The sequence below is a fragment of the Falco peregrinus genome, chromosome 9 (genome assembly GCF_023634155.1).
Source record: "Falco peregrinus isolate bFalPer1 chromosome 9, bFalPer1.pri, whole genome shotgun sequence".
Classification (NCBI taxonomy): domain Eukaryota; kingdom Metazoa; phylum Chordata; class Aves; order Falconiformes; family Falconidae; genus Falco; species Falco peregrinus.
The window spans coordinates 35,144,506-35,171,454 of record NC_073729.1 but is presented as its reverse complement, the minus strand read 5'-3'; the positions used below and the strand labels follow the sequence as shown (position 1 = coordinate 35,171,454).

At 50.4% G+C, this 26,949-nt stretch overlaps 1 long non-coding RNA gene across 4 annotated transcripts; it reads right to left on the bottom strand.

Annotated features, from left to right (window-relative positions):
* On the bottom strand, positions 1-26,949 carry LOC114011727 (uncharacterized). 4 transcript variants are annotated; one of them, XR_008748840.1, is made up of 5 exons: positions 26,290-26,949; positions 25,684-26,209; positions 6,703-6,775; positions 6,145-6,280; positions 1-5,239 (listed from the first exon to the last, which is right to left on the bottom strand). It is a non-coding gene; the product is annotated as an uncharacterized LOC114011727 (long non-coding RNA). The 4 variants fall into 4 exon arrangements; XR_008748839.1 differs by having other exon boundaries at positions 25,684-26,192; XR_008748838.1 differs by having other exon boundaries at positions 25,684-25,788; positions 25,898-26,944.

Below are 26,949 nucleotides of genomic sequence, written 5' to 3'. Positions count from 1 at the left end.
TTCTGTATGTATGTCTTTCCAGGACAAAATAAACCACCTGCAAATGCACAGCCTGCTCTGCCTAAGAAACTCAACCGTGATGGACCTGGGATGTGTGAAGAGGAGGGGGACTGAAAATCAGGGGGATTTCTAAGGTCCTTTATGAGCCTTTTTTGAAGCTTGTCTACATGTGATGGTCTCCAGGGAGACCAAGCTATTATTAAACCAGAACATGGCCTCCTTCTTCCAGGATGCCCAAACTGGAATTCCAGATTTAATGTGCCAGGTACCCGGTCACTGTGCTGTGACCTGTCTCCTCTGGCAGTCAGTGCAATGTGGAGGGCATGAACGTGGCAATCACAAACACTGGAGCCATGAAAGCTCCATCTTTAGCCAGCGAGAGATGGAGATCCCAGCTAAGGTTTCTGGGCTGGCACCTACCAAATTGTGTCAGCTCCCTTGCACGGTGGGCACAGATTCCTGCCAGCCAGGGCTACGTGATCCAGCCTCCCTGAGGAGGGGCTGGCCAGATGCTTCCTGAGACCTCCTCCTTCACTCCATGTTTCTATACTCCCCATTTATTTTGCATTGCTCAGCAGTTTTTGGCCGGTAATACCAGATATTCATCTGCTTCATCCAAATCTTTACTCAGATGGTGAACAGATAAGCATGCACGGAGGTGAGTGGGAAACTACATCACTGGAGGCTATTCCGGAGGTTGCTAAAAGCTGGTCAAGAGATGTGGATCTCTGCCAAGGGATTTCTTGGGCAAACACAATAATTAATAGCCAGCTGGGAAAGAACTGACTGGGTCCTTCAGATGAGTTACATCCCTGTGATGCTTTAGAGAGACCTATGTAATCATACCAGGGAGGCTGATGGCCACTAAAGGCTGGGGCTGTGGGAGAAGTCTTCTGATTGTAGGTGAAAGGGACTAAAATTGGAGAAATACAGATCTGTGGATTCGTGGAGGAAAGGCTGTAAGGAAGGAGCTGCTCCTACCAGGATACAGCTGCAGAGTGGTAGGCACTGGTAGGGTGGCAGGAGTGGAGCGAGATGCAATGACCTGCAGTCGGTCCATGGGGTACGTGGCAGATGTGGCCACAGCTGGAGGGAGGCTTTCAGCCAGCAGCTCTGCACCCCAGACAAATTCTCTGCCCCAGCTGCCCAGCCTGGCAGGAGCACAAGGAGGAGGGAGATGTCCACCTTCTCCTGGCTGCAGCCACCGCCTGGGCAGGGGCTGCAGGGACCGAGAGGAGAAGGAGGAGGAGGGCTGATTACAGTCCAAACCCAAGCAGTTAGAGAGTATCAGAAGGGCATTTTCTGAAAATGCTTGTGTCGTTATTTAGCAGACACAGAAGAAATGAAATCAATCAAACTGAAAGCGCAAATTAAAATGCGCTTTGATGTTGAAATGAATTTTTTACAGTTGTATCAAAAAGGCTTTCTGGGAAGAGGTACACGGCAGTGTCAGCCCCTGCTGTCTCTTTCCCTGGTCAGGACGCATGTCCCCAGCAGCAGTCCTGCTCTCACCCCAGCCAGGCTCAGGAAGGCAGGGCACAGGGTCACATCGCCGCCTGCCAGCTGCACTCCAGCTTCGCTCACAGCTCGCTGTCAAAGCGTTTAACAGTGTGGCTCAGCTCTGCTGCACCCTCATGATTGTTTTTCCCTCTTCCTTCCCCATTCCCCACTTTACATTTCCCCACTTCATATCATTCTTCCCCCCATTTCTTATAAAAAATGTATGAGTTTAATTTCCCTCAGATGCCCTTTTTGTATCACTTCAAGATTTCTTATTAGGCATTCGGCATCATGTGTATCTCAGCGCTGCTCCGGAGCCGACCTCCCTTGGTGCTCTCAGCAGCTGTTCTATCTAGATACTTTTTTCCAAGTTGAGGTACAAGCACATACTGGGTGGGCTGGTGTTGTGGTTGTTGGGGGTTTTTAATCATAGTTTATGAAACATCTGCTGTTTATAAATTATTTCTTTTGAATGTCATAATCTTTTCAGTTGCATGAGCCAACAAACACCTCTGAGCAGCAGAACAGTGCTGCTAGCACTTGGAGTTGGCTTCTATTACAAACGCTGCGCTCGGATGAGATGTGCAGACCCCAGTCCCCAAGCATGCACGGTGCACACACACGTGCGCACCCCTTCTCCCTGCCACGGGAAACTCGTCAGGGTCACCTCCAATCTGCAAGAAGCCCCAGAGACAACCGCCCCATGGGCACAAACTCCAGCCTCCAGCGGTCCTGACACCCAGGTCCAGCACAGACATACACAGTGAGCCAATGCACACACACACACACACACACGCACACACATTTTGGGAACTCATCAAAACATCGCAAAGACTTTATCAGACAGACTTGACCCAGAGGAATGACCCCCAAAGCAGATCCCCAAAAGCCTCTGGACATAAGCACCCAGCCAAGAAACAAAACCCCCATGCCCAGCCCAGCTCGTGCTCCTCCGTGCAGGGCTGGGAATGCCCACGAACTGTCGTGGAGCCGTGCCTCTTACTGAAATCCTGCCTATGAAAAGTTGGGAAAGTGCATACAGGAAAATTATAAGGAAAAGAACCGAATCAAGTAACTGATGCATTTGAACATCAAAGCACTCTCAGCCAGCTCTACCCCATTATTTACGGTTTACTCATGGGCTTAATTTTTCTGCTTTGTTTTTTTTTTGTTTATTTGTTGTTGTTATTTCCTTGAGAGAACGAGAGGAACAAGAGAACCCTCTGGGGGATCAGAAGATTTTCTCATTCTGCTTAGTGAAAATTCTCAAATGATTGTAAAAACAAGTCAAAATCAATAGAGGACCATTATCTGCAGCGATTCAGCCGCTCTCTGCCTGAGTGACGGTGGCAGCTTTGCCAGACTGTCCCCCCCCGACGTTGGCTTCTAGCTCCAATACCCAAGTGGAGAGAAAAGAGCGAGCACTCCTTTTGCACCAAAGAAAGCATATTTTAACTCTCTTTTAACTCTGGACACAACCAGGAGTATTTCAGCCCCAGATCACAATTTAGACCAGCTGTCCGCACATCACCGCAGGTGAAGGATGTAAAAGCCAGCTGGAGCTTACACCAGCTGGTAAGAGCTGGCTGAAGTTAACTGGCTGGATCTTACACCAGCTAGTAAGGCCCAGGGTGTGAGGGTCCTGTAGAGGAGTCAGTAATTCGGCTACTTCTTTTAAAGGGCCTCTAACTTCCTCTGCAAAGGCAGCTGGAATGGGGGATGGAGAATCCATCCCTGCACTTCCAAACATCCCCGCTCCCAGTCACACAGGCTGCTCTGTGGGTGATCTCCTCGTTTTGTTTGCTTTTCTGGGGGGTGACCATTTGTGCCTTGTGAACAAAGACCAAGGTGTCAACAGGCAATTGCTTCTGGGAGGCAAGAGCAGATTCTGCTAATGCAGGTGGATTCTTTAGGGGCAAGGACAAACTCAAGTAGTTAAACACCTACTGAAGGAGCAAAATCACATTTATGCCCTAACCCTAAAACTCCTGTCAAGGAGTTGTCTAGAGCATGTTCTCTAGACACACATCCCTTTTGCAGTGTAATACTGTCTCAGGAGCCAGTCAGACAGGGTGAACACAAGAACAAAAGCAGATTAGAGGACTTCCCTGTGGGCAGGGGGGGAAATTTCACACTCTAAAGGCCAGACCCCCCAGTCCTTGCTCCCAGGGAGGCTGAGGAGATGTTTGTATCAGCAAGGACTCTTCAGAAAAGAAATGTATGCAAAAAAAACCAAACAAACCACCAAACCCAAAACAAGTCTCCTGAATGCTTTCAAATAAAAGAGACTAAAGATATTTTACAAATAAAACAATGAATGAGAAGCGGGAGGAGAGGTGATATAACAAATAATTAGACAATTAGGTTAATCCTCAGGAAACAGCTAATTCCCAGGCAAATAGCAGCTGGGGATTGATTAATTGTTCTGCCCCAGGAGGTACCACACAAGAGACAAGACCTGCTTCAGAATTCCTGGCCATGGGCTGTGGAAAGTACATCCTGGGGGCTTGTCCTCTCCTATTGTCTCCTGGGAACTGGGGGGCCCTGGGAGTCCTGCCAGACCTCAACCCTCCTGCACTGGTGGGATGATGGAGGGGACGATGCTGCAGGAGGTCACTGCATGCCTCTGGAGCCAACAGGAGCAGGCAGCAGGGTGCGAGCAGTCCCTCCGCTTAAATGAATACTCTGTGCAACCAGGGTTATAGGACCAGAAAGCACGTGTCCAGCAGGGATGAGGCAACGCTTCCCCTGGACTAATGGCCACAAAAAACAGTGGCAGCACCGTCTTATTATGGACATAATAAAAGTGGAGCCTGGCAGTCAGGTACGAATTCACCACGTCAGAACTATGCTGTGTTATTCTTTATTGACTTCTTGCATGTCATGATTAAGCAACATTATTTTAGTCTTTTACCCTGAACACCATCTCTGAGACAGATTCTTTGAGCTGTTGTGATTTTGTTTCAGTTGATTTCTGAGGGTCAGCGCAGATACACAAGGAATAGGCTGCCCAACTCACTGGGAAATCTGCCAGCTGGGTCTTTTTCTCCATTAGTCCAATCATGAACTACTGATTAGGGCCCCAGCCCACCCAGCTAGACAGTTTGGATAAACAAAGAGACAGCCAAGTATCTAGAGCAATTCCTGCTAGAGCTGGCAGACATTCCTCTGCTCCCCTGTGGAGGTCCCAAAGCACACAGGGAAGCAGCAAAACGCATGATACAACCACCAGGGTGAGGTTTTCTGTCCCTTCAGGCAGCCAACAGCTGCCAGCCGAGGTGGCTCCTTGTTAAATTGCTCATTAACATGCCAGGTCTGTGCACTGCTCTGACTCCTGCTCACGCTGGGGCCATAGCACCCTCCTTACCTGCTCCAGCGAGACCTCCTGGCTCTGCACACCTGGACAGCAATTTTTAACCTTTTTTAACTTACCCATCACTACTTTTCCCCACAGATGGAGATCTCTGTAAGCAAACTGAAGCTCCTGGTGGTGATTCTGCTTTGCTGCAGCTCTCAGCACGCTCAGCTGCCTGCAGACTAGAGCACAGGCTCAAAAGTGGAGCTCCAGCGAGGGTTTGCTGTGACAGCGATGCCAGGTGTCACCATGCTGGTGGCATCAGACACAGCCGAAAGTTTGGCCAAGGTTGGCCACGCAGCTGCAGCCGACAAAACCTGTGTGGCGAGATGTGCTCATTGCAAACCCATCCTCTGCGGGAGCTGCCAACAGTTCGGCTCCTCACTAATGCAGAGAAGAAAAGGCGAATATTTCTTTGCCCCATCACAAGGCTGAGAATTAATTCTAACTACGATATAAACTACAAAAAAACCCTGTAAAATGGCTGTTTGGAGGAGAGGGAAGGCTAAGGCCAAAGACACATTAGCTCATTGCACCTGCTTTGGGTGTGTGCTGTGCTGCTGGCCATGGGCACAAGCATCCCTACATGAGCTCTTGTGTTTGATACAGCCATAATGGTCTGAGAGATAACGAACACATCTTTTCCAGAACATGGGCTCCTACATATTTGATAGTGATGTTGTAATATTGATTATTTTCCATTTTTCCCTCTCTCCCATTTGAATAGCTTTCCCTTGCACAGCTGCTGAAAGTCTATCTTGGAAATCTCCAGACACTGTGTCGAGAAGTGTGATAGAAATTGGTTTGAGTTAACACCTGACACAGCAGCCGATCCCATCGGTATGTCAATGGGGTAGGTCTTGTTGTATTTACATTCATTTGCATAAGGTCACCCAGAATGCCAAGCATAGGGTGATGTTGCTGTTACCCCACAACACCAACCAACAGAAACCAGGTACCACGCTTAAGGCAGCCTGGGAGATGCACGGGCAGGGCTGCACAGCCAGCCTGCTCCAAACCAGCGAGTGGGAGGCCACCAAGCCTCCCTGGGCCTCTGCTGCTGGCTCGTATGCCCATGAAAACAGCTCTGGTTGCTGCCGATGGGTGCAGAGCTGATGCAGAGAAGGTTTTCACAGACTCCGGCAGCTTTGCAAAGGAGCCAGGATGGAAGGATGCGGGGGCAGGAGAAGGATCTGGGATTTTGACATGGTTGCTGGTGTAAAAAGACCTGCTTAGAGGTGTAGGCAGCTCTTCCACTTTGCATTCCAATCCAGAAACAGAAGTCTTACCTGAGCTTTTCTGCCTCAAATCAAACTGCATCCAGGCTTGCAACACAAGCAGGTGATTCCCCAGGCCTTCAGCTGCACCCTGGGACCACCAAATTCACCTGTGCGTCGTCTCAGCTTGACAAGAGACAATACAGCGCTGGGAAGGAAAATCCACTTGTTCTTCAAATATGCAAAGACAGCAGCACACCCCCTCCAGCAGCAGTGCCACCAGCTGTACTACTTGAGGCCATTATAGATAACAGTTTGATTAAGAATTTATACATGTGTTTTACCTTGTTTCTATTGCTGCTGGCAGAAGCAGCCCTTAGCTGAGAGCTAAAACCTCACAGCAGAGAAAATTCACGTTTTAGCTGAAGGTAAACTCACTTTGGTTAGAAATCCCTCCAGGATGGAGGCTCTGGATTGTCTTTCCAAGGGGAAGGGAGGTCTGCACCACAGCCCTGGTGATCCAGGCGGGCAGCAGATGTGGAATGTCCTTCTCCAGGGGTTGTGGGGGATCCCAGAGCCTCCCTGTCTCACCCCCCACCCCATCTGGGCAGGGGAAAACCTGGCCCTTACCTGTGCCTGGATGCAGCAAGGATGCAACTGGAGAATCGAGAAGCCAAATAGGTGGTTTGACAGAGTGCTTTGTCTTGCCAAGATGAAAAGAAAAAAAACAAACACAGACACACACAAGAAAATTCAATAATGTTTTTTTTCTAATGAATGCCAGTAGGCTTGCTTTTATTTGGTACTTTAGGCATTTACATATAAATTGCTCTGTAATGGCTCTGCCCTCCTTCTCTCCAGCATTTGTTGTTAATGAGCTGTACAAAAGGTCAGGGGGCTGAGCTGAATGCTGCTGTGGGGCTGGGGCTAATCCTGTCCTTCAAACTGAGCTGAGTTGCGGGTCCCATCCCCCATCCCTCCCCACTGCCTGCTGGCTTTCTGGGCACCCAGGCTACCAGGCACCCAAAAAAGCAACGAGTCACCTCAAAGATGGAAGTCTTTTCCCAGTAGTGGTGCGTTTTGCATCCCACACCCAGTGAGATTTGGTCCCACCTTGTAGATAACCGTTATAGTGGCATAGCTGGTAAAGGGGCTTGGGCTTTGCTGCCATGAGTGGCAAGGGGATTCATTCAGTTTTTTAAAAAACTCCTAAAGCCCAGCATGCTCATTGCTGACAGCCTGATGAACCCCATCCTGACAGCATCGCAGAGACCAGTGCCCCCCTGAATGAAGATATTTGCCCCAAGATGACTCGGGTCACCCTGAGATAAGAGGGAATGAGCTGCTGGCTGTGCTCAGCACTGGAGGATGCAGGAGGCTGCTGGGTCAAAGACAGGCTGCTCCCCCGGGCTGGGGGGGACCCCAACTGCCTGCAAGTAGAGCCTTGCACCCAGGGCTCCCCACAGGCAGGAGCAGGGTGGCCGGCAGCCCCCCACGGGCAGGGGAGGCGGGAGGCAGCCCCGTCTGCCCGATGCCGAGCACCACAGAGCTGACCTAATTTCTGCCATCTCCCTGGGATGCACTTGTCTCTGGGACTGGATAAGGCTCCCTTTGATCAAAGGAAACTTGTGCTAAAGTCAGCTTTTGTCCATAAAGAATTAAGGCGGGGGGTGCAGGAGGGAGGGGGGGGTGCACTGCAGTGGGAGAAGCGGGTGGGAACTGGCTGGAGAGAAATACCATTAAGGGCGACAAGCTTTGAAGTGACAGAGCCAGAAGGCCTGTGACACTCCCCAAATGCAGAAATGCCTCCAATGACAAGGAAAAAAGAAATAAAAGGAAAAAAAGAAATAGCAGAGCAGCTTCATCCTGGAGCCTAAGCTGGAGATCACCTCGGGGGGGCGGGCTGCCATCTGCAGCAATGGGGCACCCCCGCTTCGCCAGCATCTCCTCAACAAGGGTGAGCTGGTGCCTACAGCACATGGAGCCCCGACGCCTTCATCATCCAAAGGCTCATGGCAAAGCTCCTTCTCTGCACCATTTCTGTGTGCTTAAAAAGGGGAATAAATCCCTAGTGGGCTGGAGAGGAGGGAAGGTATTGAGGTTTGATGGCATGGGACAGGGTAAGGGTGTATTAGGAAAAGGCTGTGTTGCTAGCCAGTGGCTCCAGAACCCTGGGGCACTGGTACTTGTCACATGTTAGGTCTTGCAGATGACCTGTAACTTCAAAAGGAGGCAAGAGGCGGTGATCGCAAAACCCAGGGTTTCAGCATTACTCTCAAACTCCAGCCAGCTTTACCATCTTGCCACCCAACCACACCTGCATGGCTGACATGGTCAGCACAACTCCATCACTCAGCCAGGAGTCCCTGCCCAGCCCAGGGAGGACCAGGAAACACAAACAACCCCTCTGCCATCAGATGAGGAGGTTTCCGGGAAACTCCTGCGTGGACAGACAAGTCCGACAGTTCACATGCTTAGTTGTGTCCCTTGAACACAAGGTGCTGCAATGCTCACGAGATACATAACTGCAGAGTATTGAAAATTCTTGCAGAGAATAAAGATATTTTTTTTAATTGCAACACTGGTTTAATCTAACACCTGTATTTGGTCAAAAACACATACCCTGTCCATTTAGATGAGTAAGTCTGAACTGAAGACAAAACCCCTAACAGCAAAGCAGCAAAGGAGAGAGAATATCCCTTATCCTCCAGAGGGAGTGTTTGGCCAAACAAAAAAAAAGTGAAAAAAGGCAGAAAATATCTTTTTTCTTCTGCTCTAAGCCTAACTTAAGCCCCTGGGGGGATTGTGTAGGTGTTCCTGTAAAAACACATGCCAAAATGCTACTGGCCTCTGCTAGGAAGGCTGTCTGCAACACAGCCAACGCTCTTTCCTCACACTGCGAAGGTTTATAGCAGATGAGTGTGATGGTCTGTGAATCCCAGGTTTAAGATCAGAACTTTTAAGAGTGAGCAGGACTGCTATGGAAAAATTTAGCTGTCACCCTAGTATTTTCTCCAGCTCACCTGCACTGGTCCCATTTTCCCAAATGGAAAGTTTTTTGCTTAGAGATACGCCCCTGTAGCTAATCAAGAAAAAATATATTCTGAATTCTTCCATACCAGAATACCCAGCTTCAATACTTACTGGCAAGAAAAAAGAAACAAACTCGGACTAAAAATAAAATGCTGGCATTATAATAACAAAAAGACTGTCATCCCCCAAACTGAACAGACTGAACAAGGACATGAAAATTTTCATTATCTTTTAACAAGAAGATGGAACTAAAACTTCCACCTGAAGAGGTGAAAAATAAAAGAGTGTTTTCTTTTGTTTTCAGAGAGGAGACATAAAGCTGGGATAAAATTACTATAATAACTTGAAACTTCAGCTGAGAACTGCAAAAAAGACAAATGGCCAGCAGGAAAAAGGCCCATGTCAGTGCTGAAGGCCCACACTGCTTCAAGGTTCTACTGCTCATTCCTAGTGAGAGAAACCTGCTGGGGTGGTCAAGGGCGAGACCTTGTCCCTGTCCCCCGGCACAGCACAGGCTGCACAATTCCTGGGCTCTCCCTCCCACATGGATGTACCATGCACGGGGCTTCTTGCTCCTGATAGCTGCCTACAGCTGCCCAGAGGGCAGTTTCAAAGATGATTCTTCACTGTAGTGGCAGACTGTAAATATCGATATATAAAATATAATGTCGGGCTAAAATCTAGGGAAAAAAGGTCCTGTGGGAGACTGGTGTAGCTCTGGGACGGGTCACCAGAGCCGGTGATGTCTCTACCCTTGGAGGTTTCCAGGATTTGGCCACACAGAGCAACATCTGCCCAGATGTGGTAGTAGTGGTGACAGTCCTTCTTCAAGTGGGAGACTGGGCTAGAGAATTCTAGGTGATGCTTTATAGAACCATAGTTCTATAAAGTTCTATAGAATCACAGAATCTTTCAGGTTGGAAAAGACCTTTAAGATCATCAAGTTCAGCAGTTAACCCAGCACTGCCAAGCCCACCACTAACCCATGTCCCTGAGTGCCACAGCTACACATCTTTCAAACACCTCCAGGGATGGGGGCTCCACCACCTCCCTGGGCAGCCTGTGCCAGTGCTTGGCCACCCTTTTGGTGAAGAAGTTTTTCCTCGGATCCAGTCTAAGCCTCCCCTGGAGCAACTGGAGGCTGTTTCCTCTGGTCCTGTCGCTTGTTACCTGGGAGCAGAGACTGACACACACACCCACCCCCGCCCCAAGCCCCTTTCAGGTGGTCATAGAGAGCAATAAGGTACCCCCTGAGCCCTCTCCTCTCCAGGCTGAGCCCCCCCAGGTGCCTCAGCTGCTCCTCATAGGACTTGGGCTCCAGACCCTTCACCAGCTTCATTGCTCTTCTTCAGACAAAAATTTCGTTATGTTTTAATTTACCATTTTTTTTAATCTTTCACCCAACACATCCATGAAATAAGTGAACCAGAAGGTTGGTTAAAAAGTCTGAAAAAATTAATTGCTGCAGTATTTAAACCAGGCAGTACAGGAGGTATCTCAGAGATGCAGCGCTTACGCAGTGCCTTGTAACTCTGCTACGGGTAACTTCTGAGTTTAGGAAAATAGGGCAGAGGCAGGCAGGAAAAAGAAAACGTATAAGAGATACCTGCTCCTTCTTCCTTGCCAATAAAATAGAGATGCCAGAAATAGAAGCTCCCCAAGACGTGCCAGGGAGCCAAACACACTGGAGAACAACAAGGGGACAGCAAAGGCCAGGTCCTGGGATCCCAACCACCTTGGGGTGCAGAGCTGTGGTTTGGGGGTGGCTCTCATCCTCCAGGACTGCTCAGCCACAGAGCTGAGCATCCCCAAAAGCAGTGTCTGGCAGAAGGATCTGTAAACAGCAGATTGCTACTGTATGAAGTGAGAAATATTACATAAATTACTACCAATTTAGTATAATTTAGAGGACAACCTTGTCCAAGGAGACAATTAATCATTCCTCAGAACAAAAAAGGGAGGTAAACAGCCTGAACAATAGATTCCCAAAGCTGGTGAGAGTGTGAAATCCCTCTTTTTATTAGTAATATCACAGTATTAATTAAAATAGTTGCCTGAAGAAAGGAAAGGGAAGTTTGAACCCAGCCCATTGGATGATGCTACCACAGCTCCGGCAGGACACAGGGTCTCACTGGAAATCCAGACCCTCAAAAAGGCACCAAGTGACCCCAAGTGATGGTGATTTTCACCACAGGCAACGTGGCCAAGGCGGTTACACAAGACCCCAGGAGAAGCCGCCTGCGATGGCCATGGACACCTCAGCCCACCCTGACAGCAGGCAGCCTGGGCCAGCTAGGGACCCATGAGCACCCAAGGCAAAGGGGTGCTTTGGGTGACCAGGGACATACCAGTTACAGGCTGGTGAAGGATGCTCACCTCTCATTATCAGTCTCCCAAACCCTCCCACCTCTCAGCTGATTAGCAGAAAGCTCCTTTGAGAGGATCAGGGCTTCTCCCTCCCTCCCCCTGCACCCTCGCAGGAAGCAAACCCTCTTTGCTATAATCGAGGGACACAATTCACTGCAATTAGTATTTCAGCAGCAAATAGTTAACCCTCAGGGCAGAGCGTGGTTGTCTCTATTTGACTTGCTCTGCCTGGCTGTGAATTTAGAGCAAGCTCTTTAGATTAGTGTTTGCTTGCTGAGCCATCAGAGCAGGCAGCCCTCTCTGCCCTTCCATCCAAAGCAAGCTCACTGCTCAGGGCAGCAAAATCCCTCAGTCCCCCTTGGCTGCAGCAGCCAGCCCAGAAAAAACCCTGGACCATGATTGCCTGCCTGCTCCTGTAACAAGGCTGAGGCTCTTTCCCTGCTAAAAGGAACTGATACAGGTCATAAATGCAGGCACTAATGCAAAACGCCTTAATGGCCCCAGCATCCAGGCTGATATTTAGACAAAAAGTGATCTATTTGTCCTTTAAATTCCCAATAATCTGCATTTATTTTAATTGGCACTCATGGCAAGAGCATTTATGGACAGCAGCTGGGAAGGTATAATCATGTTACTATCTTAGGCATACGTACAACCTGAGTGTTGTCTGCTCACAGACAAAAAAGAAAAAAGACAAAAAACCAAACCAGAGACAGAAGATGGACAGCCATGCACTTCTCGTGATCGGGACCGGACCCAGGCCAGCGTGGAGGGCTCTGCACATTGCAAAGACAGAGTTCCCAGTGCTGGAAAGGGATTGACATCTGCACGGGAGGTGACAGTGTGGCAGAGAGCCTTGCAGGGCTTAAGAAATGCAGGGATTTCCCTGGAAATGGTAAACATCTTGGGGGCTTCTTGAGGAATCTGGAACAGAACCAAAGGCAGTGGAGAGCTCAATCACACATTGCAGGATTACAGCAAGGAAGCAAAGTTTTGAAGGCAAAAGGTTGGGTCTGGGGGCTTTGCAGTCCCCTCTCTACCATGCGCCCCCACCCACATGATGCTGTTCTACAAGATCTCTCACTCCCTGAGACTGGGAGCACAGCATCGACTCAAGCACTGTCTGGCTCTGGAGAAAAGTGGCGGTCGGGGGAGAAAAACCGCTAGCCATGCATCTGCAGATGCAGCTAACTCCCCCACCGCTTCGAACCCTAGTCCTGCTCTCCAAGACCCCTGCAACCCTCCCCGGCTTTGCCTCTCCTGCCTGTTAGTGGCAGCTCTTGCTGCCCACGCTGCCCCAAGCCACCCGCAGGATTTCATCACGGACACGCAGCCCAGACCGGCACTGCTCGCCTGTGATTCCCGCAGCTGCACCGCCAGTTCACAAGTCAGGGTGAAAGCACCAGCACCACATCCAGCCTCACGGCCCCCCACTGTGTGCAGGGCACAGAACCAGCCCTGCTCTTCTGCCAGAGGTGCAGGAAAATACCAGTATCTCCAATTTCTACCTCTAAAGTGTGGCTGTACGCTGCTGGCTAGACAACCTCCTGCTCTCCTACAGAAACCACGCAAGCCATGGTCCTCCCCACCGTACAGACACTGTTCTGGTGGCAAAGCAAAACTGCCCGTAGGGAATGTGTAGCTCAGAGGTGCTGCTGCCTACCACCACCCTGCTCTCCTCCCTGCAGAGCTGTGCTGTGGCGTTTTTCCGGTTATTTGACTGGAAAAAGAATCTTCAAGCTTTCCAACTCATATTTTCCGAGACCTTCTGCATTGGGTGGGATGCCTGACGGCATGCAAACACATTGTGGCATTTCAGTGGGCTGCTCTTCGTCAGTTGATTTCTCTTGCTCCAAATACAAGGGAAAATGTATTGACTTTAAACTTTAGGGAAGGCAACTTAAGCCAAGACCTTGTTTTTTGCAGCTGGGTTGGTCCAAGAGCACGCACAGAGCCCACGTGGCAGCTCAGCACCATGAGTGGCAGCTCACTGAGCTGCTGTTGCCCAAACCGCGTTTAATTGCATTCATACTTCTCATATTCTAGTAAGAGCTTGGTATTCTCCCCCTGACCCCGCATCCCCTCAGAAAATAATTGGCCTGCCTTTACCAGCTGAACTCTGTCCTAGAAAACTTTTTGCTTGTGAATAATAATTTATTTCCACAGGTTGTTTTTAACAGTATCACAACACGCCTCAACAGCTGTCTTAAGTCCTCTCAGTCCTGGATATGATGCAGCTGAAAGCCAGCCTGGCCAGGATATTTAAAACTCCAGCGGAAAAAAGCCCCAGGTAAAAAAAGATCACCCTGGACAAAAGTCATGGACCAAAAATAAACCACCACTTGCCCAAATAAATGAGAAGCAAGTGCCAGAAAATAAATGGGAGGGGATTACCTGCACAAATTGCCTCTAGCTCCACCATAACAGGGCAAAGGCAGCCCCGAAGCTCGAGGCTGGCACAGTGCAGCACCGAATACTGGGGCCAGCCTGCTCCAGGGGGGCAGCAGTGATGCCCCGCGTTCCCAGCCTCCCCCTCCCGCCAGCTCAGGCATCCTTGTGCCACTGTCGCGATGCCAGCCGGGCTCAATGGAGCTGACTTTTAAAGTGTAATTTGTTATTCTGTTACGGTCATTTTCTATATTAATGTTATGCGGCATCAAAAGCCCTTTCATATGTTAAACTCTAATTCATATGCTAATACCCAATTTATGGCAAGGTAATTATTTTTCGTCAAATTTATTATTCGGCATTCATTGAGGAAGGGAGAGGCTGGCAGCGGGTGAGTTTTGGCACTGCAGTGTGGATGGGCAGGACTGAGCCAGGTAACACCCTCCCGCTTCCCCAGTGTAACTGGGGTAGGCACCCCCCCCCATTGCCTCCTGCCGAAACCCACTGCTGTCTGACATGGGCATCCCAAGGCTGCCTACTTATTTCCTTTTTGGTGGCATCTCCGGCAGAGAGATGTTGGAAAAGTCTGCTCTGAAGCTTTGAAAAGGCACCACTGAGCCCACCAAAGCTGTCCCCCTCAGGCCTTGGGCTAGGGACTTGTCTGACCACACCAGAGTATGTGCCGGGGAGGCAGGGATGGGAGATTCACTGAGAGGATGGGATTTTCAGAAGAGAAAGTGGGGAGTAGCAAAGTGACCCAGGTAGAAATCAGACAAAAATGAAACAGGCACCCACCTTTGCTCACAACAGCCACATTTTAGCAGCTTTGTACAATAGCTATGGAGCAGTAGCTGCAGATTCCCTGGAACAACTGGCTTTCAGCTGCCCATGACAGGCAGGAGGGGATGGGGACAGCCCAGGATGCCCCAGTCCCTGACTCGAGCACACAGCCTAGGTGTGGCACATTGCTTTACCCTCTCTCCCACCCCAGGAAGAGTTTTGCGCATCAGCAAGAGCACCAACAGCTCCTCCACGAGCGTGTGATCAGAGCTGCGTTCAGGCGGGCACGTGGGAGAGGCTCCCATTGCAGCTTGCCCCCGTTTCACAGCCCCCCATCGCCGCGACCCGCCCCGGGTGGCATCACCCACCCCGGCACCACGGCAAGGGGCCTGCGGGAGCCGAGTGAGGAGCTGCGCGGAAGGGGCAGTGGAGCAGGGATGGGGAGCATATGCTAAACATAAAAAACACGATAGCGGTTTAGCCTTCACTGATTTTTTTTAACAGTCTATTTTCTGCTTGAGGAAGCAGGTGCATTTCCCATCCTTGCAGCATCAACAGCCGACAGGCTGTCGGAGGTGTGATGGCTCCAGGACAGTTACGCTGCCTCGGATTTCACATTCCTGACACATCCAATAATTATGCCAAATGAGCTCACCTCATCTTCAGCCTTCTGAGCTGCACATATTAAATTAAGTGAAAGCTGTTAGCATCGCAGTCAAGAATGGCAGGAGGGAGAAGCACGACACACCGTGCAATGGGGACAGGACGCAGTCCCCACCATGGCTGCCTTGGCACATGACCCACCTAAAAGAGCGAAGACCAACGCTCTCCTTCCCCCAGCTCAAACCGCCACCTCATCCCCATCAACACTGCCCATGGGAGAGACCCTGCAAAGTGCGAGAGCACCAACCCCGCCGCTCTCCCCAGGAGCCAGGCATCGGCTTCTCCCCATCTCCCCATCTTTCTTTTCAATTAACCCTTTTTCTCAAATCCTGCACTTAATACCCCAGCCCATCCAGGGGATTTTGCACATATATATATTTTTGGCTCTCCATCTTACATTTTTAGCATAAAAAACCCCTACGATTTATTCCAACGATACGAACGCACTGCACTAGGCAAAATGAAGCTGTAACTCCCTCAAGCTAAACTCCAAATTCATTTCATAATCCTTAGATAAAAAGCTTAGGAGCCAGAATATTCATTACCAACTTAGGCTTCATGAGCAGCTGGGGTAGTAATGGAATGGAGCAGATTTGACACAGGGGATGTTGCTACAGAAATTAGCCTGTCATAAGATTACAGGGACTAAGTGTTATTGGGTGATAAGGTGTGATGTGTTAATATTAAATTATCTTGCCAGTTAAAAAAAAAAAAGAAAAAAAAAAGAAAAAGAAAAAAAGGCACTGATGAAATTCACATTTATTAAAAGCACCGAATATGATATTAAAAGATCTCAGATAAGCCAGTTTATTTCTGTGCTGGAGACCAAATTGAAAGAATTCTCCAGAAGGGATTTCTTTGAATGGAGCATTACAACAATAAAACAAAAAAAGAACCTTCAATAACTGTTGCAAGACTAAAGAAGCCTTAAAAATTCCAGACTAATCTCTCTGGGGAGGGTTCATTAACCCTTCATGCTCTTTCTTGTTGTATCTAAACAGGGATTAACTAGAGAGTGTTTCCATACCAAATAAAGCTCCTTACATCCCATCTTCTCTCTCTATAGCAAGAGGAGATTAACTCCGCCACTCCATGCGACACAAGGCTGGGACAGGATGGTAACAAGGGTTTCTCTCTCAAAAAAAAAAACAAAAACAACAAAAAAAACCACAACAACAACAAAACCAACAAGAAACAAAACCACACAAACACAAAGCTGAAGTGATTTGTCCAAGTCACCAGGACCAGCAAGATAACCATAGGGCCATATAGTATCTAGTTTGCTTAAAATTTTGATTTGTTGCCATCAGAGAGCAACAAATATCACCGACACAAAACGCTCATCTGTTCCAAAGCCACGTGGCTACATCCATCACGCACCATCCATACTTGAGCGCCCGCCACTTTATGCCAACACTGTGAAGCCCAGAGTGAAAGGACAAGAGCTAAAGCACAGCAGCATTAACGGGGGCACGAGGGACGGGAGGGATTTACGAGGCAGCCACAGAGCAGATGGGCTGCTACGAGGGGACGGTGGCAGCGAGCCTGGGCAGTGCTCCGGGGAGCATGGGTGGCAGGTTCTAACCCAGATAACCCATATATACACATGGCAGCGAGTGCTGCCGGGCTCTGCGGGGGCACCCCCTGCCCTGCACATCATGCAGGGAGCTCCCGTGGGCACTGGGGGGCACGGGCCTTGCTTTGCTGGGGGCATTTGGCTGGAGTTACATCTAGGTCAGAAATTAGTAGAGGTTCTGTAATCTCTTGGAGTAATAGAGCGAGAAATATAATTAGCTTTAAAAGGCTGCTAAGTTCATTAAAATAAAACATGAGCCAGTACATTCAAGTAGAGGATGGAAGCTCCACTGGTGAGGTCCCCAGGTCCCCAGTCCCCACAGGCACTTCCCTGTCTCTTCTGCTACCAGCAAGCTGTCATCCCCCAGGGCAGCTGAGGGATCTCTGGGAAGGGGTCTCTAAAGGGAGTCCTTAGCCTAGATGCCTAAAGGGTACCTCTAGGAAGGGGTCTATAAAGTCCTGAATGGCAAATCCCAGCTGATTTGCTTCTTCCCCAGCATGGGTTTCCCCCGATGCTTGAGGAGGGAGGTGATGGTGCTGGGCATGGTGGAGGTCGCTTTCGTGAGGGGCACCCAGAGCCGCTCCCTCCCTGCCCACCATAAGCTGTTCCCACCAGTGCAGGGAGCCCAGAGGCAGCTGGGTTTTCAGGTGGGCATGCAAATTATTGCATCTACTTCAGTTCCTGAACCATTAAGTATTTTGTCCTGCTGTCACCACCACCTGGTCTCTCTGCCCCATCTTGTTGCCCTCTTTTTTTTTAATCCCTTGCCATTGTACAGAGTCACACTGAAGGCACAGACCTCTCTCTCCTGAGAGCTGAACCCCCCTCGGTGGCACCTCTCCCCCCACCCACACCCACTGCAGGCTGCCAGTAGGGACCACACGTACCAGTATCCCTCTGCACAGCCAAAGGAAAGCCAAGGACCTTCCCCCACCTCCTGCCCCGGGGTGAATCGCAGCCCTCAGGCATTAACACAACTTCAGAGGTACCACAAGTAGCACGTTCTGCCTGTGACCCAGCCAACTAAATTATTCAAATCTTTTTAAAATCCAGCTGCATTACATCTCACTTCTCTTTGCTCTGATGCACTCAGCACAGCTCCGGCTTCATGTGAAGCAAGGAAGCTGCAGAAATGAACTTGCACTACTCCTTTACCGACTTCTGACCCATGGATTATGCCATCCTGAACTGTCCAAGAGCTGTCCTGAAATCAAACTACTAGGAAAAAGAAGAGAAATTTTCTCCCTAGTTACAGCAAATTTTACAGCAGTGGGATGTTTCTGTTCTCTCTGTACAAAGTATCACACTTCTTTAAAATATTCTTTCTGTGAAATCTTTTGTGACCTACAAGCAGTATAAAAATACAACTCAGGGACGCCGAAGAAGGCTATACATCCACTGGGGGATCTGGAAGCGAACACAGTGTCGGCACTTAACAAATAATAAATAACCATCATTAATTATTGATCACAACCCCAGCTAATCAAGTTTCACCCCTGTGGTTACCATGATATCAACAGACCCTTTGATACAGCCTGTGAACAGCCTTGCCATGCAGCTCTCCTCCCCTCTGCCCCGGGAGCCTGCCGGCTGCTGAGCCGGGATTTGGGGAGGGGGTGCGAGCTGTGCCCCCCCACTGACAGCCCGCCTGCCACCGGGCTCCAGAGGATGTCTGCACATCCAGAGCATGCAGAGTTTCCAGGGAAGCAGAGCCATCTGCAATAGCATCCTGGGGCACGGCGGGGCTGCCATGCGGTGGGAAACCTGGAATCACGGGAGATGGGCTGTGCTGCCGAGCTGAGCGCCCAGCCAGCACCGCTCCGGCTGGGCAGGGGTCTGTGGCTGTGCAGCCTGGGAACGCGTCCGAGAGCATCCCCACGAGAGCAGCACCGTCACCTCGAGGGTGCACAGCGCAGCCCCAGCGAGGCTCTGCTTCACGGCCAGAGCCTGCCCCGGAGCCCCAGCCACACCATCCAACACATTGCTTTTGGGTCAGGGCAATGCCCCACCACGAGGTCAGAGAGGGATTTTGGCCCCCAACACCTGCCACAGCCAGGCGAAGCCACTTGCCCTCCGCACATCCGTGGCAGCCAGGGAGCAGGAAGGGACGGCGTCCCACTCCACCACTGCCTGCCCTTATTTCACAAGCAATTTGTGAAAGTGTAATACAAGAAAACTACCTCACAGTCCTGACAACAGATGACTGCCTGCTCCCTTTACGGGGGTGTTAAATCCTGTTATTAAATGCAAGCCATTATCAGGATGTCACCAGCACCTCTTGATGAAGCTGTATACCTACGTAGACAGCTAGCCCATGTTAGCTTATTTACTATTCATTATAAATTCTCTGGATTGATTTTCCTCATCTTTATCTCCCTGTGGCTAGAGGATTTATTTTCTCTGTGTGAGTCCAGGGCACTAGACCTTGCTCCCTCCTCCCCAGGGACGCGTAGGAATGCAAAGCCTTGCCATTGCCATCCTGCCCCAAAACTGCCCACTGTTTGGGCAGCTTGGAGAACCCCGTTGCTTCTGCTGTTTCCCTGAACCCTTGGTTGTGCAGAATTATGAGTTAACCATAGATCCCGGGTTGCTTCCAACCGGTATTTAAAGCTAATTCTCACACTCTGTCCTGCAAGTAACCAAGCAGCTGCTGCCGTGTCAAGGGGGTGGTGGGACCACACAGAGGACACTCACCGTTTATGACAGGGGCAATAAAAAAAGAAAATCTGAGGGGTTTTTTTCTCCTGAAACCTTACGTCCATGTGGTTTTCTTCAGGGACAAGAAAAACCTTGAAAAAAAATCAGAGCTGGAAGTCAGGAGAGCAAACAGGGTCTTACCAGGACCAGAACGGGGACCTGAGCAACAGGACATGCAGCCAGTCCACCCCTTTTCTTCGAGCTTCCCAAGCACGCCAACTATTTAGCAAATAAGAACAAAAGCCAGAAACGTTTGCTGAAGGAAGAGTTAAATACATACTGCAAGTCCTAAAAGCAACATTTCTGGAAGCTTTGATAACTCTGCAAATAGAAGATTGTGCGAATGTCTTACCCACATCCGTATTTCCCAGTAGAAGCACCCGTCCCCCAGCCAATTTATGAGCCCTCATCCAAACCAAACATTCATCTTTCTTTCAATGACATTATGACCCTTCCCAAAATCTCTTTGAAAATGTGCCTTTCAGTGACTCTTCCTCGCTGGAAGCAATAACGCCAGTTCCAAGAGCTAAAATCCCATCAGACCTTCCCAAAGTGCACGGGATGGGGTTTAAAACCAAGAGGCTTTCACATAACTTGCACAGATCTTCCCCTTCAGGACACCATAGGAATGGGTTGCTACCAATCCCAAGTGGGGATTTAACCTCAATCAGTGCTCCCCACTGCCACCCCAGCCCCAGCCCCCCTCCCACAGAAGCAGCCAGGGCCCCCCTCGCCCCAGCTCTGCCCATCCTTACTGCAGTGCTGGCAGGAGGCAGCAGGGGAGACTGGAAGGTGCCCGTCCTCTTCTTTCCCTCTTACAGGAAAGGGCAAAGGCACCTTGCAAGCCACACATAGTTTTTAACCCTCCTCTACTCATTTTTTAAGCACCCACTACTGCTTCTCTCGCTGGGGAGCCCTCCCAACACAACACCAACTACAAGCGTGGCCACAGGTTTAAATTTGCTTTTTCCCAGGCATTTTGGGAAGCTGCTTCAGGGGTACATCCCAGCAAGGGACCCAGATGTAGTGACACAGGCACCTCCAAGAAATCAGGGCAGCGAGGATGGCTGTCTCTGGGAGAAGACCTGCTTCCTACATTATACAAGTTTCCCAACCAAACTTATTCCCTCCTGCTCAGGCAACACACATTTGCTAATTTGTGCTGGAAAGGAGGGAATTAACTATTCTCCTCCCTCGCTGCGTGGGGAATAGCCCAAATTTCCCAGAAATCTCCCCTGACTTGTCCTTTAAATAAAGCTTAAATAATGCCACACTGTCCTTTAGGCAGCTTATGGCAGAATATTAAGAAATATGAACAAATATGTATTCATACAGACAAATATATAGATATAAAATACACTCCTTCAAGCTGCCCAGCAAACATAGTAGGAAATCACACCGGTCTTCAAATACCTACAAAGGCATATTGTGGGACAGGCCATTAACCCTTCTTTACCCCCACAGGATCCCAGACAGACACTCTGGAGAGATGCTCCATTGCCACATTCCGGCCCTGAGCAGCCCCATCCCCACTCTGCCTCTCCACACATTTTTATCCACAAGGTCAGGCAAAACGTTATCAAAAATGTTCTGATTATTTCCTGGGAGGGAGTGTAAGCAGCCTTTCAGCCAGGGTGACCTTGGGGGCTTTATCTTCCATCAGATAAGTAATCCCCCTGGCTGAAGCAGCGTTCAGTCCCACAGGGGAGGGAGGCTGCAAGGGACCAAGACCCTCCTGCTCTACAGAGGGGCCCGTGGTGACCCCCCACCACCCTCCAGTCTTTGCAGCTGTGACCCTCCTTTCTGATAGCTGCCAGTGGTTAAAGTCCCTGTAGCACCCCACACCTCTGGGTCTCCTTGTAAAGTCTTCCCCAGCGTTTAACCCCACGGTGGGAAAAGCGCATCCCCATCCCTGCAGGGGAGGAGGAGGATGCTGGGGGCATGGATGCCTCAGGGCGGAAACAGGATGGGGCTGCTCAGGGACCAGGCACCATTATGCACCACATTCCCACCCAAACTGGAGCATTTTATCCTCCGTAGCTGGCCAAGCAGGACTGGGAATTTTCCCTCTCCTCACGCCTTTGGTCCATGGTGCATCCCTGAGCTCCACAGATCTCACATCGCTCCAGGGTTTAAGGCAGATTCTCGCTGCCTGACTCAAGGGATGTAGAAATAAGCACAAAATGGGATTTAGAGAGCAAAGCTGTTACTAGGAATAACTGAGAGCAGAACAGGGCTTCTCTTGAAGCCAAGGACCCTGCCAGGGTGTGCACTGTGCTGCTGCCTTCTTATACAGGGCATTTCACACCGGTGTGACAGGGATGGAGAGAAGGAAGAAGGCATCCAGGAGAACATTTTCCCCCAGCCCATGGGGCTGAGCATCCCTTCTGCCCTGGTGTCCCCTCTCAGCTCTCCCCTGGGGGCCAGGGACCCCAGCCATGGCTCCCGCAGGAGGAAAGCAGGGAAGAACCTGGCACAGACAGGCTCTTTTCTCTCAATGGCATCGATTATTTCTGTAATCAGCACCTCGTTGCCGAAACTGAACATCCATTATTACAGAATTCTAAAACAAAAATAACCCAAGGGAGTGAAAAAGATATAATTCAGAAGCTGTCCTGCTCCCGAGCCATGCGCGTTGGGTCAGTGCCATCTAGAGGCTGCAAACCAGCCAAAAGCACCCAAAGCACCCACAGCCCGGGGTTCACCCAGTGCCCGGAGGCCGTGTGGCACCGGCACCTCAGGGACCGACACCCCAGAGGGGATGCTGTGTCTTGCCCCAGCGATGCGGAGCCACCAGCCCTGCTGGCCGCTGCCCCAAGGGCCGAGCAGGCAGGGAGGCACGCCACAGCCTGGCAGCATCGCACCCCTCATCCCTGCCTGGCACGGGCACCCACGGCCCCACACCACCAGAGCGGGATCCAGGCGTAGCTGAACGCCCTCCCCACTCACCAGCAGCCCGGCTATTAATATGCATGCAGCTGTATTAATAGAGCTGGCTAAACACCGCCTCAGGCCAGAGGAATATTTCAGCATTTCGTTTTCATCCCAAATTAGACTGAAACGGCTAAACAGGAGCTGGTGGTTGTTTTTTTTTTTCACTGATAGAAAGTTCAGGAAAAATACCAAATGAGAAAATGAGAGACTAGCAAATACCACATCTCTCCCGTTGGTGGGGTCCAGGCTGTGCCACCCTGCCCAGTGGACACCATCAGCTCCTGTCTTGTGCTCGCACACCTTTAAGGTGTGGTGCCCTTATTTCAGTGTGACAAGTCTGCCCATGGGACCAAACCAGCTCCCCCAGCCTGGCAATCACCCCCGAGATGGCTACAGCCACCCCTGGGGTTTATAGCCAAGGCTGGGACAAAGCTGGCACGAAACCCAGCTGCAGCTGGGAAGGGTGACACCAGCTCCAAAACTGGGAACAAACCCTGTGCCATCACCAAGCCCAGAGGAGCCTCCAGCACAGCCCCATGGCCCCTGCCTCCATCCCCCCAGGAGCAGTGAGGGTCCCCGAAAGCATCTCTGTGGTACAAACCTTTGCATTCACTTTTGTTTGCTGCTTTTTTTTATATTAAAAAAAATATACAAATTTATCTTCAACATATTTAAGAGCAAGTAGCCTGCATAATGAAAGAATAAAATTGCCTTCCATCCCTGGAAACCCTGCCCTATTTTGCAATGATTAACTAACTGTATTTGCATACTGTCCATTCCTGGTTAAAGACTCAGGGGGACAATTTCCAAACACTTTCTAATCTTGCACAGAGCCTGCACGCAGTGTTGTCATTTCCTGACAACCCCCAGCGTGGCTGCATCTGGCAAGCTCCACTTCTGCTTCCTTTTATTAATATTATTTCACATTTCCTTTGCCAGCTTGCCCACAGCCAGGGCCCCACCGTGCTGGGTGCTGCACTAATGAGAAGGATGATGCCTTCCTCACGTGGAACATTGCTGCATAAATCAAGTGGTGTTTACACAACCAGTGGGCTAAGACCTGTGCCCACACAGGCACATGAGGGCATCATGGGTTTTGCTGAGGTTTTATGCCCATGCTCCCAGTTGGGGTATTAGCGTCACCGGGAATTGCTGCCACTTTTCTACCTCTGGGGTTTGCATGCAAATGTTTCCCAGGACAAGGTCTCCCTGCACACACCAATGCCAATGGGCTCTTCAAACCACCCAGGCATCCCAAGATAGCACCTGCTACTGGTACCTATCAATGAAGTAGCAATGGGTCAGCCCATACAACCCCAAATTACACGATAGAAACCCTAGACTGTTCTTCAGGGGAAATGCAGAAACTCTGGTGGCTTTGGGCCTGGGAATGCAATTGGAAATCAAAAGGTGTGGGGACTCAGTAATTACCATAGCAGGGTTTTATTAAGCAAATTATTACTGAGCAAGTAAATAAAGCAGCGGGAATCAAAGTGGCAATCAATAGTGGTTTGATCCAGGGCAGCCTGAGCATGGCCTCGCGTGCCATCCTACAGAGCTGCCAAAGCCGGGTGCCGCAGCCAGCGCTGAGCGGGGGCGCACCCCGTCACATGGGGGTTTGAATGGGAGCCAAATCCAGATTAAAAAAAATAAACACCCCAAACAACAGCTAGATGAGCGCAGGCTGGGATAGGAGTGTCTCAGGGGTCTTTGCTGTCTTTTACAACCCACTTGTACGCTGGCCCCATCACTGCCTTTCCCGCGATACACCCCCGCGTCGTGGCAGTGACACGGGGCAGCACGTGCACGCTGCAAGCCCTTGTCTGCTCACAAAAGCACCAGCAGCACTGATTAGCTGTCCTCTGCTACAGCCCCCCTTGGCACCGTGCCGATCCCTCCCAGCATAAAGGGAAGGAGCCACACTGCAATTTGCAGAGCTTGTAATCTCCCGCAAAGGTTCACGTGTTGCACGTTCTCCCCCGTGCAGATGCAGCAGCCAGCACGGAGCACTCAAAAAGGCTCCTGCGGGGGAGAAAAGTGCCCAGCGAGCACCCGAGGGAAACTTTCCCATCTCTGCACTGGGTTCATCCTGTTTGCCATGGTCAAACTGGGCTACAGCATCCTCGCATGGTTGGACCACAGCATGGGGCTGGGCACAGCGCATTGCTTCGTGCGTGAATGGTTTCCCCACAGACAAAAAGCATCCCACAGTCACAGCCCACTTCTGTCCAGTGGCCCCAGGGCTGACCCAAACCCTTCTGCCGAGGACAGCACCAATGCAACTCCCCTTGGCATTTATTTATGGAACTGAATAAATGCCTAATATTTGTTAATAAAGCACGACAGAAGCGAGACGTCTCTCTGCCCCAGTGGGGATACATCATCGCTCCCTCTGACACCTGGAATTTATGTGCTTGATTTGCACAGGCTGTATTACTCATCGGGGGCAACACAAAAGTGTGGCCAAGCCCAAGGATATAAATCCAGACACTTGGGAAGGCTGCATGGCACTGACCTGTGCCCATGGGGAGCAGCCCTGGACAGGGACTGTGCTATGGCAGGGGAGCACGAGCGCTTGCTGGGGACATGTTCACCCTTACGGCCATGTACCCACCACAGCCCAGCGAGCAAGTCCAGTGCTTTCCACCTCCTTGTCTTTTTTTTTTTTTCCTAGCTTTTTTTCCCCCCACCTCTTTTGGCTGAGACCAGCAGCCATGATCTCAAAGGAAAAGGGTCACTGTCTCGCTCTGTGCATGCACAGAGAGCCCTCCTGGCCCCGACACGCACAGACGGCCCCATGCTGCTTGATGCTGCTGGAAAGTGTCGGTGTCCAATATGTCCCAAATTTCCCGCTGCACCAGCCCAGCTGTAATCAGCTTTGGATTACCATAGTCTTCTAAAGTACCAGACTCTGATAACATCCCTTCTGTTACTGACTCTAAATCTCCCCAGTCACACAGATGGTTTTCCCCCAGCAACCCAGCATCAATTACCAGGAAGTGAAAAGAACCCCAAAATAGATCAAAAAAAAAAAGTTAATAATCAGGTGAAAGCCAGACTCTGTTGCAATGAGCAGCCAGTGGCTGGTTATTTGCAGCAGCACAAAGACAAGAGGATATAGAGCAAGATCAGACAGCAGTGAATTTAAAACTGACCACTTTCCCATAACATACCATTAACCTCTGGTTTTGCTGCTGCAAATTGTCTCTGAGGTTTCAGTGGTGCAGGGCTTGCGCTGATAGGATGTTCAGATTGATGGCAAGAAAAGCCACGGCCACCTGAAACACAAGAGAAAAAATGCCATAGGAGTTACTGAGGTTTATCCTTCAGGACATAGCCCAAGTGTTGTCTGAGCACATGAAGAATTCCCCTTTTATCAACAGTCACCATTCTTTCCCATCCTTCCCTTGAAGCTGCTGGCATGTGTGGCAGAAGGCACATCTTCCTCGGCAGCTGGTCCTGCCCCAGTGTTTTGAGCTGCCTGGTGCGTGCTTCTCATAACTGATTTTCCAACAAGTCCCCGGAGGCTCCTCACACATCAGGATGCCCTTTTGCCTCCAGCTTTCCCAAAGGTGCCATTTTCTAAGCAGAGACACGCTTTGGTGAGGAGCCCATGCACCCGCAGGGTCACAGCACACAGGGGCCAGCTCTTCTTCCCATCACGCATTGGAAAGTGGAGATCCTGAAAATCAGAGATTGCTGTTCTTCAACAGTTCTCATCCCACTTAATTTTGGGTTTAAACAACCTTTTGCAGAAGGGTTTTCATCAATCTAATTACCTCGAGTGGTAAAACTCAGGTCATGCGGGAACGCGATGGGGCCCAAAAATAATTGCAGCAGCCAGGAAACAGAAATAGGTTAGCAAATTTTTTTTTTCAAGTTTCCATCTTGCTGTCAGCGTGGTGCCCAGGGCATATCCCACAGCGCAGCCAGGGGCAGGGGCAGCTCCATGCTGTGGCAGCCCCGGGGTCAAACAGTCCCAGCAGAGAGCGGCACAAAATCAAAGCCTGCCACCTCCCACCGACCCAGAACAAGGGTAGCGACAACCGCTTGTTGTCCCCAGTGACCACTTTTTGCAGCACTAACTGGTATCCAAAAGCCCCCGTGTGCCTGTATCCCCCTGCAATGCTTTGGGAGCCCAGACCCTCAAGGTGCTGGTCCGGCTTGTTGTCTCCTTAGCACAGCACAGTCACACTGGGGACACTTCGGTACCCAGCACTGCAGAAAAGCTTCGCCTCCCACGTCGCTCCGGTGCCCGTGCAGACACAGCGAGCAGCACGGCCTGCGGGGAGGGCCACGTGGCAGGGTCACCACTAACAAAGTGCAGCACGTCCCGGGAATGCTCCGCCAGTGACCCCGCGCTGGCCATTTGGCATCTTTGCTGAGCACCGAGGGCAGAGGGCAGCCGGGAACAGAGAGGACTTTACAGCCCAGCCAAG